This window comes from Bufo bufo, chromosome 3 (assembly GCF_905171765.1).
Source record: "Bufo bufo chromosome 3, aBufBuf1.1, whole genome shotgun sequence".
In the NCBI taxonomy this organism is placed as follows: domain Eukaryota; kingdom Metazoa; phylum Chordata; class Amphibia; order Anura; family Bufonidae; genus Bufo; species Bufo bufo.
Window position 1 is genome coordinate 645604735 of NC_053391.1, and position 15594 is coordinate 645620328.

General features: G+C 46.4%; 1 protein-coding gene across 1 annotated transcript in view; it reads right to left on the reverse strand.

Moving 5' to 3' along the window:
- Positions 1-13498, reverse strand: part of PARP4 (poly(ADP-ribose) polymerase family member 4) — a 336611-nt gene extending 323113 nt beyond the window's left edge. Inside the window, exon 1 of the mRNA XM_040422464.1 lies at positions 13196-13498. The gene's annotated coding sequence lies outside the window, so the exon portion shown is untranslated. The remainder of the gene's footprint in view (positions 1-13195) is intronic.
- Between the last annotated feature and the right edge of the window lie 2096 nt (positions 13499-15594).

A 15594-nucleotide genomic window follows, 5' to 3' on the forward strand; every position in this document is an offset into this window, starting at 1 on the left:
TGTCTTATTTCAGACAATGGGGGCATATCACTAGGATGTACCCCCATTGTCTGATAGGTGCGGGTCCCAGCGGTGGGACCCGCACCTATATCGAGAATGAAGCCGTGCAAAGTGGTGGCTGGAGAACTCTGGTCCGGCCACCACCAAGTGCTCTCCCCATAGAAGTGGATGGGAGTGCAACGTACATGACCAGCCACCGCTCCCATTCACTTCTATGGGCCCGACGGAAATAGTCAAGCCAGCTCTCAGCTATTTTCGGCGGGTCTGTAGAAATGCATGGAGGGCGGATGGGACCCGCGATATGCCCCCATTGTCTGAGATGAGACAACCCCTTTAAGTAGAAACATATAATGGTGATTTCCTCATCTCAAACAATTTATTGAAACAAAAGCCAACACCAGTGGTGGGTATACCCCCCAAAAAAATGTCAATGTGTCAATAACTTGTCATGTGGCCTTGAGCATCAACTATAGATTGACAACGACGTCTCAAGCTGTGCACAAGCCGACTTATTGTCTGCTGATGCATGGTATCCCAATCTTCTTGAAGGGTGTCCCTCAGATCATTGAGGTTCTGGGGTACAGAGTTATGAGCCTCTACACGGTGACTCAGCTGATCCCATACAGTAGATCTTCAATGGGATTCAGGTCTGAAGAAAGTACAGGTCACTCCATTTGAGGTCCCACAGTCTCCAGCAGCCGTTTTCTAATGATGCGACCTCGATGAGCTGGTGCATTGTCGTCCATAAAGATGAAATTAGGCCTGTGTTGTTCATGTAGAGGCAAAATGACTGGATTAATGATGTTATTCAAGTAGTATGGGCTTGTCATTGTACTAGTTATAAAGTGTAGGGCAGTTCTGTATTGACTAGACACACCTGCCTACACTGTAACTGTAAGGCTTGCATGGTGACAACAGTGGCTAATGCATAGTGCTCTCCTTGACATCTCCAACACCGTTGGTGGACATAATTTCTGCTCAGCGTAAATCAACTTGTATGAGTGAACAGCACTGAGGCCAACTGGTCCCTCATCAAGCGAAGATGCTCCCTGGCCCATGCAAGACGATGACGCCTATGGTCAGGTACCCTTGCAGATCGTCTAGCATGCAGACCACACTAATATAAACGGTTTCCAATGGTCTCACTTGACTTTTGGGTACCGCTAACCTCCCTTAAATGTGCCTGGGCATTGTTCACAATAAAGAAGTCAGCAATGTGGGATGTGGCCAAAGGACGTCCACTTCTATGCCTTTCTGTGAATCTTCCAGTCTCTCTGTCTGGCCTCATGCACACGGCCGTGTGTCACGGCCGAGAGAGGTCTATACGAGTGTATTACTGTAGTGCAGCGGCGGCATGAAGCGCACGGCGTCATAGCAACCAATGACGCTGTGCGCTTCTGCTGTCAACAGGAATCCTGGCCGGGTTTCCACGGACTGCTCTCGGCCGTGACACACGGCCGTGTGCATGAGGCCCATCTCTGTTGCAACCTGCTGATAACACTCTGACACTTTAAGCTCAGTGGCCACTTCCGTCTGAGAACATCCTATTTGAAGCCTCGCAATGGTGAGGTACTGTTGATCAATTGTTAGGTGTCGTCTTGGTCTCATGATGTCAAAATGGAAACCGCATGATGAGGAGGACTGTTTAAACACCAATTCTAATTTAACCAGGAAATTTATTGGGCGATTCATGGATCAAAGACCTTTTGTGAATTTTGCTGCTAAGCTCCTTGTTAGAGAACAGCAAGTTGTGCAAAAAGTACTGAAACACTGAACAGTTGGACATGTGCATTAAAAAGTTTAGAGAAGGTCATATTACGTTCACCTGTAAATGTTAGAGTGCATTTTAGGTTCATCCTGAAATTTTACCCACAAGCCAAGTAGCCCTAACATTTTGTGAGTAGTGTATCTTGAGGTTTCACCTGTCCCTGACAAAATTTACGCAATGTGCTACTTCACAATATTTTGTGGCACAGGTGTTATTACGTCACGTTTGACATAGGAGTTGTGGAAGCTGAAACATTGGCAAATTTACTAACATTGCCAGGCATAAATGTTGGCAAAAAAAATACTACAGTTAGTGGCTGGAGTTGTTCTTACATTTGACACACGGACTGCCAGAGGTGTGCCTAATTTATGAGGAGGTGCACACCTGGTCATAAAGTAGGTAAATCCTATGGCAGTGCAGGAGTAAAATAAAGACCAGAAATCTACTGTAAATGCATACTGCACCACATAGATTGCCCTGCTTTTTCAATGTGTAAGGCTGCATTCACACGTCCGTGCTGTGTTGCGGACCCGCAAATTGCGGATCCGCAACACACCCGCCCAGCACCCCTATAGAAATGCCTATTCTTGTCCGCAGCTGCGGACAAGAATAGGACATGCTCTATCATTTTGCGGCGCTGCGGACCCAAAGATCGGGGCCGCGCTCCGCAAATGCGGATGCGGACAGCACCCTGTGTGCTGTCCGCATTCATTCCGTCCCTATGGAGAATGAATGGGTCCGCACCAGTTCCGCAAAATTGCGGAACGGATGCGGACCCATTTTGCGGACGTGTGAATGGAGCCTAAGTGTGACATATTGGTGTTTGACCGTGACGCGGTTGCCGTGCAGACTCGTTGCTTGTGGCAACGTGTAGTTTGTGGTTTGCACGTGCACTTCCCCTTTAAGTAGTCTCTCCCTGCTGTGTGGTGTGTGTGGGGTTAATACACTGGCTGGAGCAAAGTGGTGATTGGGTGTGGTCGCTAGGTGCTTCATCTTACCTGTGGCTAGATGCCAGGAGTCAGTGGTACTCCAGCCATGGTGTGTGTTGGAGACAGTTATGCTCCTGGTATTCATGTTTCCATCTCCCAGAGGGCCTCCTAGTGACCACGCCCAACAAGGTGGTTAACCCCTCCAGCACCGAACAGAGGAGGAATCAACTGACAGGGGAAGTGCACACACAAGCAAAAGGCAACAGGTTGCCGCAGACAACAGCATGCGTGGCAAGCAAGTCACGGCGCACACAGTAAAACCCGTGACACTGCCACAACAGCAACATGTTGCCACCCGGCAACAGCGAGCGTGGCTACAGTGTCACGGCGTATACCATAGGCCGTGACAGTAAGGGTCCATTCACACGTCCGTTGTTTCTTTCCTGATCTGTTCCGTTTTTTGCGGAACAGATCTGGACCCATTCATTTTTAATGGGTCCTGAAAAAAAACGGACAGCTCAATGTCTGATTTTTTTTCAGGACCCATTAAAAATGAATGGGTCCAGATCTGGTCCAGATCTGTTCCGCAAAAAACGGAACAGATCAGGAAAGAAACAACGGACGTGTGAATAAGGCCTTAGGGCGACTTTCCTTTCAGCTGGACTCTGTGCTGTGGCATTTTAATAAAAAAATGAACTGCAGAAAAAAAAAAAAGTCATAACATCACATGTACATTTATGGTGCAGCTTTACGAGGTATTCACATGCGACAGAATTGTTGAGTCCGAAAACATGTTCCATTCATCTGAATGGGGTTATTGTGGTGGTAGCAGTGGCGTGCCTAAGGTGTGTGACACCTGGGGTGGGTCCTTTCTCTGGCACCCCCACCAATACTTTAAATATTGTACCCCATGACAGTAGTATTGCCCTCATTGTACAACCTTCACAGTAGTTTTGTACACATTCGGCCACTTAAAGTACTTATCCCTTCATTGTGACCCCCTCACAGTAGTTATGCCCCATCTGTGCACTTTCACAGTAGCAATGCACTGTGCCCCCTTAACAGTTGTAATGCCCTCTTTGTGCCCCCTTCACAGTAGTTATGGCCTCTCTGTGCCCCCATAACAGTTATGCCTCCACACAGTATTCCCCTTTCCCCGTGGTAATGCCCATTGTGTCCCCTTCACAGTAGTAATGCCCACTGTATCCCTTCACAGTAGCAATGCCCACTCTGTGCCCCATAACAGTTATGTCCACCCCATTCACACGAGTAATGCCCTCAGTGCGCCCTTTACAGTAGTAATTCCCTCTGTACCCCCTTCATAGTAGTAATGCCCATTGTGTCCCCTCCATAGCAGTAATGCCCTCTGTTCACCCTTCACAGTATTAATGCCTATTGCGCCCTCTTAATAGTAATAATGCCCTTTGTGCACCCCCATAGTAATAATGCCCTTTGTGCCCTCTTTATATTAGAAATGCCCATTGGGTCCCCTTCACAGTAGTAAAGCCCGCTGTTAAAAAAAAAATATTCAAAACAAAAAACACAGTAACTACTCACCTTGTCCTGTTCCTGAGGCTCAGATCTAGCTCTCCCCTGCAGATACAGATCGCTCTGCAGCACTGTGTGGGAGGAGAACAGGCAGATTCCCAGGATTCAGCCTCCTCCCACACAGGCTGGCAGCGCGATCTGTGCCTGCAGGCTGAATGGTGGAGCAGGGAGAAGGCTTCCTGCTTCATCATACAGTGCGGGAGAGACAGAGCGCGGGGAGATGAGTTACAGAACCACAGCTCCCGGTGCTCCAGCAATGAGTGCTTCTATTTGTATTGATGGAAGTGCTCATTGCGTCTGGGCTCTGGCACCTCTCGGACAGTGGGCAACCAGGGTGGACCACCCCCCTCCCCCTTAGCACGCCACTGGATGGTAGGTACATGCATTTCTGTAAAATCTATTTAAATTAATGGGACACTTGCAGAAATTTCTGAAAACAAATCTGCAGCATGTGAATTCACCCTGAGACCCCTTTCCATATGCGACAGGAATGAACAGCACATGATGGGAACAAGTAAGTCTTGCATGAAAAATAACTCTCAGCACGGGCCGATGGTCTGTACAGAAAATCAGTCCTATGAAGATATCAAGTCAAAGATACCGGATCAGTGTTCAGCTTAGGTGACTAAACAGAGAGTACGCAGCCGGAAATATCGTTTGTCTGAAAGGGATGTTTTGGCTTGGTATTTATCTCTTCGACACCATTTAATAGTTAAAGACTATGTACAGCTTTGGGGGCAATTTTTATTGCATTGTACTTATTTTGAGTTAAAAATGTTTTTTCCTATTGGACTTTATTAAAAATATGGAATCCTTTTTTTCTGTACAGAGCTGAGATGCTGTAGTAGCTGCCTGTGCATTTTCTGACTAGACGGGCTCCTTATCTCTGCTCTCTGACATTATAAACACTCATTATAGCTCAGTTCTCATCTTACTGATAAAATGTGGCCTAAATAAGTGTTTTATGACCTCTTAGTAGTTCAGAGATAAGGGTTATTAGAGGACTGGCACAAAGTGAAAGTACCAGTCACACAGCTAGAAAAAGAGTTAACCCTTTGTGACAGAATGGCTCAATATTTTTTTTAAAAGGCCAATCGAAAATATGCTTTTTAGCCAAAAATGAGTAAAATTGCCTCCGAAGGTGTACATAGCCTTTAATCTATCCACAGTAACTAATGATCGAGTTAATCTACCTAAAGCAGCATGTTCCATTCCTTTAAGACAATTTGGGAGATAAGAATAGCGGGGGAGATTTATCAAAGGAGCTGTGAGAAATGAAAGGAGTAATCTGATTGGTTGCTATGGGCAACTAAGGGTACTTTCACACTAGCGTTATTCTTTTCCGGTATTGAAATCCAGTAAAGGGTCTCAATAGCGGAAAGAAAATGCATCAGTTTTGTCCTAATGCATTCTAAATGGAAAGCAATCCGTTCAGTATGCATCAGGATGTCTTCCGTTCCGCCCCTTGTGTGGTATTTTTTTTTTTTTTTTTTTTTTTAATCAAATCGTTTTTATTAAACAATAAATACATATTATAACATAATACAATATGTTGACTTTTTCTTCTTTAAATTATCCACGATGCAGATTCAGTGAACAACAATACTCATAAGTATATCACCACTCAGTATTAACATGAATCCATACACTACATATACCTTTGCTAAAACATATTATGGGCAAAAAAAAAAAAAAAAATTACCAGAAACTTGGCCTTTCCAAACTCCCTCCCCCCCTTACCCTACCCTAACCTCCCAACCCTAACATTGGTCTTGACCATCACATGACTATATAACCACGTGGGTATGAGATAACCATTCAGTCCACATTTTTTCAAACTTCTGAGGGCACCCTCTCTTCACAAACACCCCTTTTTCGAGTACCAGCATGTCATGCACCTTCCGTTCAAACTCACTCAGTGTGGGCGGACTCCCCTGGATCCACCTCATAGCGATCAGTTTCCTGGCCACATATAGCAATCTCCCCGCAGCTACCCTAACCGGTTCATTTCCTCCAATTTCAGACACATACCCCAGAATACACACCTTAGGATCTTTTTGAATTCTTAATGTCAATTTACTATTAATCATCTCTACAACTTCCTCCCAATAATTAGCAACTACTGGACAAGACCACAACATATGTAACAAGTCTGCACCATCTTCCATACACTTTGGGCACTTGTCATCACCTCTTACTCCTATCTTTTTCAGGAACACCGGTGTTTTGTACACTCTGTGTATAATAAATAGTTGGGACAGTTTGCCCTGTTCACTTAGAGACACCTTGGGGACTGCTTCTAAAATATCTTCCCACATATCCTTAGACATATCCCCCACGTCAGCCTCCCACTTTTTCATTCTTGAAAGCGGATATCCCTCTAAGAATTTTTCCATTAGAAGAGCGTACACCTGTGATATTAACCCTCTTTTTCCCCCTCCCGACGGAAGAACAAGCTTATGGACCACCTCCATTTGAGCTATCACACATCCCTTCCGCATCGTGACCCCAAGGGCATGTCTTATTTGAAGATATTTATAAAACCACTCCTTGGGGATATTAAATTCCTGCTGCAGGCTTTGAAATGACTTACATGTCTTGTCCTTAATTAATTGTCCAATTCTCGTCACTCCATAAGTTTCCCAGTTCCTAAGTCCTGGTATGGCCAATAGTTCTGGCAACAAGTGGTTCTTTCCAATAGGTGAAAGTTCACTAATACCTCCCACTCCTCTTAGCAGCTTCACTTTTGCCCAAACTTTTTTCATGAGTTCAATCAGAGGAAGTTTTTCCCTCCCTGCATGCATTCCTAAACCTTCCAGAATGCCCATGAGGTCACGACTGCCCAGCCAATGCTGCAATATCTGCCCAGTCATATCTGGTGCTTGTAGATCAATCCATCCCTTAAAATGCTGACATTGGGAAGCCAAAAAATAAATCCATGCGTTAGGGACAGCTAGGCCCCCTTCCGACTTAGAATACTGCAATGTCTCCAGTTTGATCCTAGCCTGTCCATACTTCCAAGTAAGATCTCTAAATATAGAGTGAATTTTCTTAAATCTATCCAGAGGGATCCAAACTGGAGCATTATTCAGTATATATATCAGTTGGGGCATCATAACCATTTTTAAAAGGTTAACTCTGCCTACCACCGAAAGAAAGAGCCTACACCATGACCTCACTTTAAGCCTAAAAGTAGCTAGCAAAGGGGATAGATTTAGTTCTTCAAAATCCGCTAGTCTCGGTGTTATATGTAATCCCAGATATTTAAATTTATCCACCCAGGGCACCAAACTATCTACTTGTCTGCCTACCAGGGCCTGCCCGTCAATTGGCATCAAAGAGGATTTCTGCCAGTTTATCCGTAGTCCGGAAAAGCTACCAAATCTGTCAATCAATGCCATGGCCGCATCCAGGGACGCACCAGTATCGCCCAAGAAAAGTAGGGTATCATCAGCGTACATAGCCACTTTATTATGCAGTTCACCATATCTAAACCCCTCTATACTTGTAGATAAGCGAATATGCGCCGCCAACGGCTCTATTGCAAGAGCAAACAATAAGGGCGACAGTGGGCATCCCTGTCTGGAACCCCTGGCGAGGGGAAAACAGTCTGATAATCCTCCATTAGCTCTAATTCTCGCCTTAGGGCTAGAATACAGAACCTGTACCCACTGAATGAACCGTTCACCAAAGCCCATAATTCTCAGGACCCCCCACAAATACCTCCATTCCACACTATCAAACGCCTTAGCGGCGTCAAGCGCAAGCAAGGCCCTGTCACCACCATTATCCGCCGGAATATTTAAGCTAGTGTACAGCCTACGAAGGTTAATAGCCGTTGATTTTCCTGGCATAAATCCCGTCTGATCCGGATGTACTATGGTCAGAATTACCTTGGACAGCCTGTTCGCCAACACCTTCGCCAGTAGCTTAACATCAGCCGTGAGAAGTGAAATTGGCCTGTAGGAATCCGGTATTTTAGGATCCTTCCCAGGCTTAGGCAAAACCACAATTATAGCTTCCTGCATCGAATGTGGTAACGAACCTGCCTCCAATGAGTGCTCAAACACCTTAAGTAATTCAGGGAGTAATATCCCCTGTAGTTTTTTGTATATCTCTACTGGGAGACCATCAGCTCCAGGGGCCTTACCACTTGCCATGTCCCCAAGTGCAGCTTCCAGTTCCTCTAGTGTAATCGGCTCCTCTAGCCTCTCTCTATCTTCTTCTGACAGCACCGATAACTGCGCCTCCTCTAGGAAATCCTTCAGGGCCTCATCAGAACTAGATCCAGTGGAAGTATATAGAGATACATAGAAGCTTTTTAAAATTCCTAATATTCCTTTTGTGTCCTGACAACTGTTCCCCCTGTCATCTCTCAACTCCTGAATACAAGAGGAGCCTCTCTGAGCCTGCGAGACCACTGACAACAAATGACCCACCTTCTCTCCTTCCTCAAAAGATCTCTGACGGTAAAAGCTTCTCTTTCTATCTGCGGCCTGTACCAGATGACATCTCAGCTGCTCCTGAGCAACCTCCAGCGCCTCACTACTAACCATGGTGGGGGATCTACTAAACTCTCTCTCAGCCTCGGACACTAGTACATGCGCCTTGACATCCGCCTCTCTGGTCCTGGATTTATGTTTGTTGATTTCTTTCATCAGAACTCCCCTCAGAAATGCTTTCATGGCGTCCCATACACCTGGTATCGAAGCCGACCCTGTATTGATATCAAAAAATTCCTTAATTTCCATAGAAATCCCAGATAGGTCACCCAACACATTCAACCAATGAGGATTACACTTCCACAGCCTCGGTCCCTGTCTGAGCACCCCCAGGCACAAGTCAATCTGCACCAGAGAATGGTCAGACAACGACCGAGGATGATAAACAACATCCCTAACTAGTGGTAGCATTATGTCGTTAACAAGGGCCAGATCTATACGCGATAGTGAATGGTGCGTGGCGGATCTACATGAATATTCACGCTTATCCGGGTTACGCCGTCTCCATACATCTTGCACTCCTACCTCACCCAAAATATTCCTGAGAGCCGCACTCCCCGGTGAACCACCTGCTCCCTCCACCCGGCATCTATCTAGGGAGTCATTCATCGTGCAATTAAAGTCCCCAACCAACAGCCACGGCAGCCCAGGGAAGTCCGCCACAAAGCCCATGATCTCTCTTATTAATGGGGAAGCAAACGGTGGGGGCACATACACAGACACCAGCACCAGCTGTATTCCATCCACCTTACACACCACACACACATACCTGCCCTCAGCGTCCACACACTCCTGCATATGTTCATACCTGATACTCCTATGCACAATCATACTTACACCTCTAGAATGAGAGGAATGAGTTGAATGTAACGCATGGATCACCCAATTTTTATTCATCCAGTGTAAATTTTCTCCTGTCAAATGCGTTTCCTGAAGACAACATATAGCCGGCTGAAACCGCCCCAGATACTGAAAAATACACTGTCTTTTCCGTGCTTCAGCCATCCCTCTCACATTCCAGCTTAAGATTCTAATCGCCTGTGACATGGTAAAATTTTTGACCATATTTGAATCTCACACCCCATTCAGATAACACTCGCTCATAGTTCAAGACCCTAACCTTCCCCCCCAACCTTTTCCCTACCCCCCCACCCCCCTCCCTCCCTCTCATACTCAGGTTACTGTAGCTGGGGAAACCTTTCCCTTCCTTATCCACTTCCCACATTAAAACAAGGCAATCCGAGAGCAACATGCCCTTCAACCTACAATAAGCATAACAATTTATAACACTTTTCCTCAGGTAGAGAATCCTCCCCACAACTGAGAAATACATTTTACTATCATTACCGCCTGCTCCCTCCTCAGGAACTACCATTTGGTAGCATTACATAATACACTCCCTAACTGGTGCAACATTTAAAGCAATCCTAGAGTGTAAATGCATATATAACTTGAACATAAGAAACGTATATCTGCCTCCTTCAAGTGTCCAGGGCCCCACTTCTCAATTGTCGCTCGTGGACGTCCAGCCACTGCGTCGCCTCCTCCGGATCTTCAAAAAATCTGGTGGATCCCAATGCCACCACACGCAGTTTAGCAGGAAACAGCATAGCGTACTGGACTTGTAGAGCTCTCAGCCTTTTCTTTATATCCATAAATCTGCTTCTCCTCCGCTGCACTTCGTTGGAATAATCCGGAAATATGGATACTTTCACCCCATTCAGGACCATCTCCTCATTGTCCCTAGATTGTCGCAGGATAGTGTCCCGGTCTTTAAAATGGAGTATCTTCGCCAGTATGGGACGGGGAGGTCTGCCAGGCGGAAGCGGCCGCATGGGGACTCTGTGCGCCCGCTCCACCGCATATAATGAGGATAGACCTTTTTCATGAAATAATTGGTGCAGCCATTTTTCCACAAATTCGGTGGCATTATCCCCCTCCGTCTTCTCTGGCACACCCACAATCCGCAGGTTATTCCTTCTGGACCTGTTCTCCAGGTCATCTGTTTTGGCGTATAACGCCGCTATATCTTTAGCAGATGATTTTGCCGCCATTTGCATAGGCTGGATAACGTCCTCAATAGTGGACACCCTCTTCTCCAATTCAGAGGTGCGTTCTGTGATTTTATGTAAGTCATGCCTAATTAAAGACACGTCTGACCTCAGACTGCCAACCTGTACTGTAAGCACCTTCAGTGTGCTGTTACAACTGGCCACAGCGGCCATAATATCTTTTAGAGTAGGCTCTGCTCCATCCACAACTTTAGGGCCTACCGCGTCTTTTGCCGGCCGTGCAGGGGTTAATGGCGGCCAATTTACCGCGTCCAGGGTCTCCCCGTCGGTGGATTCATCCTCTTGTCCAGAGGAAACCTGAGCGTCCATCTCCTTCTCCTCAGCCCAGTCTCCCCCAGCACTCTCCGTGCGAGCAAACCTGCTCAGCTTTGCGGCAGCCGTCTGTCTCGTCTTGGGCTGTAAGGCCGGCCCCTCTTCTTCCTCGGCGCCATGCCGACTCTCCTCTGGCCTGTCACAGCGCGGCCCTTTACCGGACTTTCTAGGCATGTCGGGACTCAAAAGATCAGCACCACACTCTCCTGACTCCTCTCAACCACCAGGTAGGCAAGGATCTGCGAAATAGGGGGTTGCTACCACTCTAAAATCAGGATGTCTGCAGGAGCTCAGTGCGGTGCGACCTACTCCATGCGCTCTCCCTTGTGTGGTATTTGACGAGAAAAAAATACTGCAACTTGCTGCTGTATTTTTTCCGGACAAAATCCCGGAACACTACTGCACTTGCCAGATCCGACATTAATTCCCATAGAGATTGGAAATTGGCGCGTTGCCGGATCAGGTTTTCCGGATCCGGTCTGTGTATGCACAGTGATTCAGGAAGAGCTATTTTCCATTTTGAGCTTTGAAAAAAAAAATACCGGATCCGTTATTCCGGATGATACGGATCCGGTATAGCACCAGATCCGTCTAACGCAGTGCTTCTCAATTATTTTCTGTCATGCCCCCCCTAGGAAGAAGAAAACATTTTGCGCCCCCCACGCGACTGTAAATAGTATTATTTGTCTATAAAATTGTTATAAGTACACCTCTGCATAACACTGTATCCTTATTAACGTATAAGAGAATAAAAAAAGAAAGAAATGTGGATCGGACACACACTTATGGGGGGATCTGTGGATGACGGACACTTATGGGGGGGATCTGTTGATGACGGACACTTATGGGGGGGATCTGTTGATGATGGACACTTATGGGGGGGATCTGTGGATGACGGACACTTATGGGGGGGATCTGTGGATGACGGACACTTATGGGGGGGATCTGTGGATGACGGACACTTATGGGGGGGATCTGTGGATGACGGACACTTATGGGGGGGATCTGTGGATGACGGACACTTATGGGGGGGATCTGTGGATGACGGACACTTATGGGGGGATCTGTGGATGACGGACACTTATGGGGGGGGGATCTGTGGATGACGGACACTTATGGGGGGGGGGGATCTGTGGCTGGCACTGTTACAGGGGGATCTGTGGCTATCACTGTTATATATGTGCCATCCACAGACCCCCCACCCCATAACAGTGCCATCCACAGTGCCCCCCCCAGCCCATAACAGTGCCATCCACAGACGCCCACCCCTTAACTGTGCCACCCACAGATTCTGTGTGCCCGCCGCCGCCGTTTAAAGTTATTAAACATGCCCCCCTCACTCCTAATAGTACCGTAAATCCGAATTTCTTCTGTATAATGCCGGCAGGCGGGCCGGGCGGCCGGCGCGTCCCTCAGTGACGTCACTTGTCTGCGCCGCCTGCTTCATTCATAAAGCAGGCGGCGCAGACAAGTGACATCACTGAGGGACGCGCCGGCCGCCCGGCCTGCCTGCCGGCATTATACAGAAGAAATTCGCACACCCCAAAGGCCAGCCCTGAACGAGCCCCACTATTTGAGAAGCACTGGTCTAACGGATCCGGAAAAAAAGGATTACCATTTGCATACGATTTGCCGGAACTGCCTTCTGGATCCGAATAACGCTAGTGTGAAAGTATCCTAAGCCAGTTCTAATTTACACCAGTTTGCTAAATATCCCCAGTGTTCTGAATGCAGCTGAAATTACAGTACAGCCTTGCTTTATCTCTCTCCATTCACTTGTGACTTGGCCAGTGATCTTTTCCTGGTACTGCATCAGTAATCAAGTGACAGGTGATCTGGATTGTAAAGAGCAGGGTGTGTTCTGCCATTTACAATGTTACATTAGCTACATGCTGCATTACAGTAAGTGAACACCGTATACATAAAAGCAGGTAAATCTGTAACACTGTAACTACTTTGACATCCTTCAATCAAACATTTTGCTACCCAGGTCAGGTCTGTTTGTAAAGTAGTGGTAGATTTTCTTACTTGTTTCATGAAACCATAAGAACAGGATCCACCCACCTCCTGTGTGCAGACAGCGGTCGCCCTGGGTTTACTGTGACACCAGCGATCTTCAGTCGTACATGAGCTGGAGAATACTCTTCAGTCGTACATGAGCTGGAGAATGCTCTTCAGTCGTACATGAGCTGGAGAATGATCTTCAGTCGTACATGAGCTGGAGAATGCTCTTCAGTCGTACATGAGCTGGAGAATACTCTTCAGTCGTACATGAGCTGGAGAATGCTCTTCAGTCGTACATGAGCTGGAGAATGATCTTCAGTCGTACATGAGCTGGAGAATGCTGCCAGAGCAGTTCAACGCAAAGTTCCTGGAGGGGAGGAGAAACTGTGGGGAACCAAATCACTTCCTGACTCATCTTAAAGGAACAGTGTATATTTACAGCATGGATCTGCTTTATGGTTTACCTGTTTGCCTTAGAGCTCATGTCCTATTATTGTCCGCATTAGGCTAGGTCTACACGACGACATTTGACGCGCGACAATTTTTATAATGGCAGTCTATGGTGTCGCACTGCAACATGCGACATGCTGCGACTGCGACGCAACAGTCGCAGAAAAATCCATCTCGAATGGATTTTCTGCGACTGTTGCGTCGCAGTCGCAGCATGTGGCATTGCGACACCATAGACTGCCATTCTAAAAATTGTTGCGCGACATTGGTGCAACAAAATGTAGCGCGACAAATGTTGTCGTGTAGACCTAGCCTTAAGGATAGGATTGGGCCGGCCATTATGTAAAATGCGGAATACACGTGGCCGGTATCCGTGTTTTGCGGATTCGGAATTTGCAGACCGCAAGACAACAACGTTCATGTGCAAGAGTTAGGCTGGAGCGGATCGAGCTTCAGATCATAGATCCAAAGTCGATTTGCTCAAACACTTTGCTAATGCTGTAAAGAGACATGTCTCTCTACATGTATTGCCTCCATGGAGGCAAAATTTGTTTCTGCCAAAGTCACACGACACTTCGGTGAATGAATTCACTATTCGTTTCTGTATCTTTAAAAACATTTAAAATTCGTAATCCAAAGTCGGGTTTGGTACCGGTGTTCTGGTTCTGGCCAAGCTGCCAGTTCGGTTGATGTACTGCTCCAAATTAATTAATGTACGTGCACGGAGAGATCAAACTGAGTCAACCCACAGCACGGAGTTAAAACAGTATCTCTAGTTTATTTTCTGAAAACAGCAGACAATACATAGGTTTTACGACAGGAAGAAGTGGGAGGGGGGGGGGGTGAAAGATAGAGTATATCTTTTCTATTGGCTACGAACTCTATACTTTTCTGTAACCTTGACGGCCAGAGAAAATTCCTCCCCCCTCCCCCCTTGCTCGTGGGTGAAACCGTTACTTCTTCTTTCTTTGTAACTGCTTGCTTGAGCTGAACGGAAACCACAAAGAAACACATGATAAAACACAAAGTAAGATTCTAGTTTATAGGTGTTGGCTGAATGCCTGGCCGCCATCTTAGCTAAACATAGTCCTCAACAAGCAAGTATCCATTTTGTATCAATAGTCCATAACAGTCCCCCCTTGGAAACTTGATTGTAGACTTTCCCTTCGCCTAGCGAATCCCCTGGGCATACCATTCGTATCCTCTTCACCCGCAGTGGCGACAACCTACCCCTTATAGGTAGGCTCCCGGTTGCTCGGACTTGTGGTAATACCCTGGGATTCATCTCACCCTATCTCAGCCAGGCATCATTGTGAGGAGGGGGAGCTGTGTTGAACGATGTTTCCTTCTGTCCTTCCTCATCGTAGAGGAGCATAATAGGTCGTTCATCAGTTTTCTTCATTCTTTTTGAAAAGCGGGTCACACAAATAAGAACGAGCTTAATCACTACATATATCACCAATATTATTAGGGCTACCTGCAATATTACTTGGACAATTCCCATGAGCCAACCCCCAATACCTTTGAACCAGTTATTGGGGTTAAGGGAAGAGAAGGTATCAGACCACCATGTATCTTTATCAGCTTTATGTGCATCCAGCCATTTATCTCTTAAATCCGCCATCTTCTCTATATCCACCTTAACTTGCAAATTACCCTGCGGGTCTATGTAATGGCAACAAGAGGGTCCCACAATCTGGCACATACCTCCATCTTTAGCTGTAACATAATCTAGAACTAATGTGTGTTGGTTGGTGACGATGATTAACTGGTTTTGCACAATGTTTGAGGTATTCATAAGTCTCATCACCTCCCATATTTGGTCATCCAGGTAGTCTGTTGCTACTACCAGATGATCCCACATCTGCATTATCATGGGATATATGAAGATGGAACTAACAATTTTGTTGGTAATGCTCATCTCTACTACATGTGGCTTGCCATTTGGTCTGGGTGTGTTATCTTTGGCCCTACGATACAAGGTGTGTTTAGGTACTGCATTTATGTCA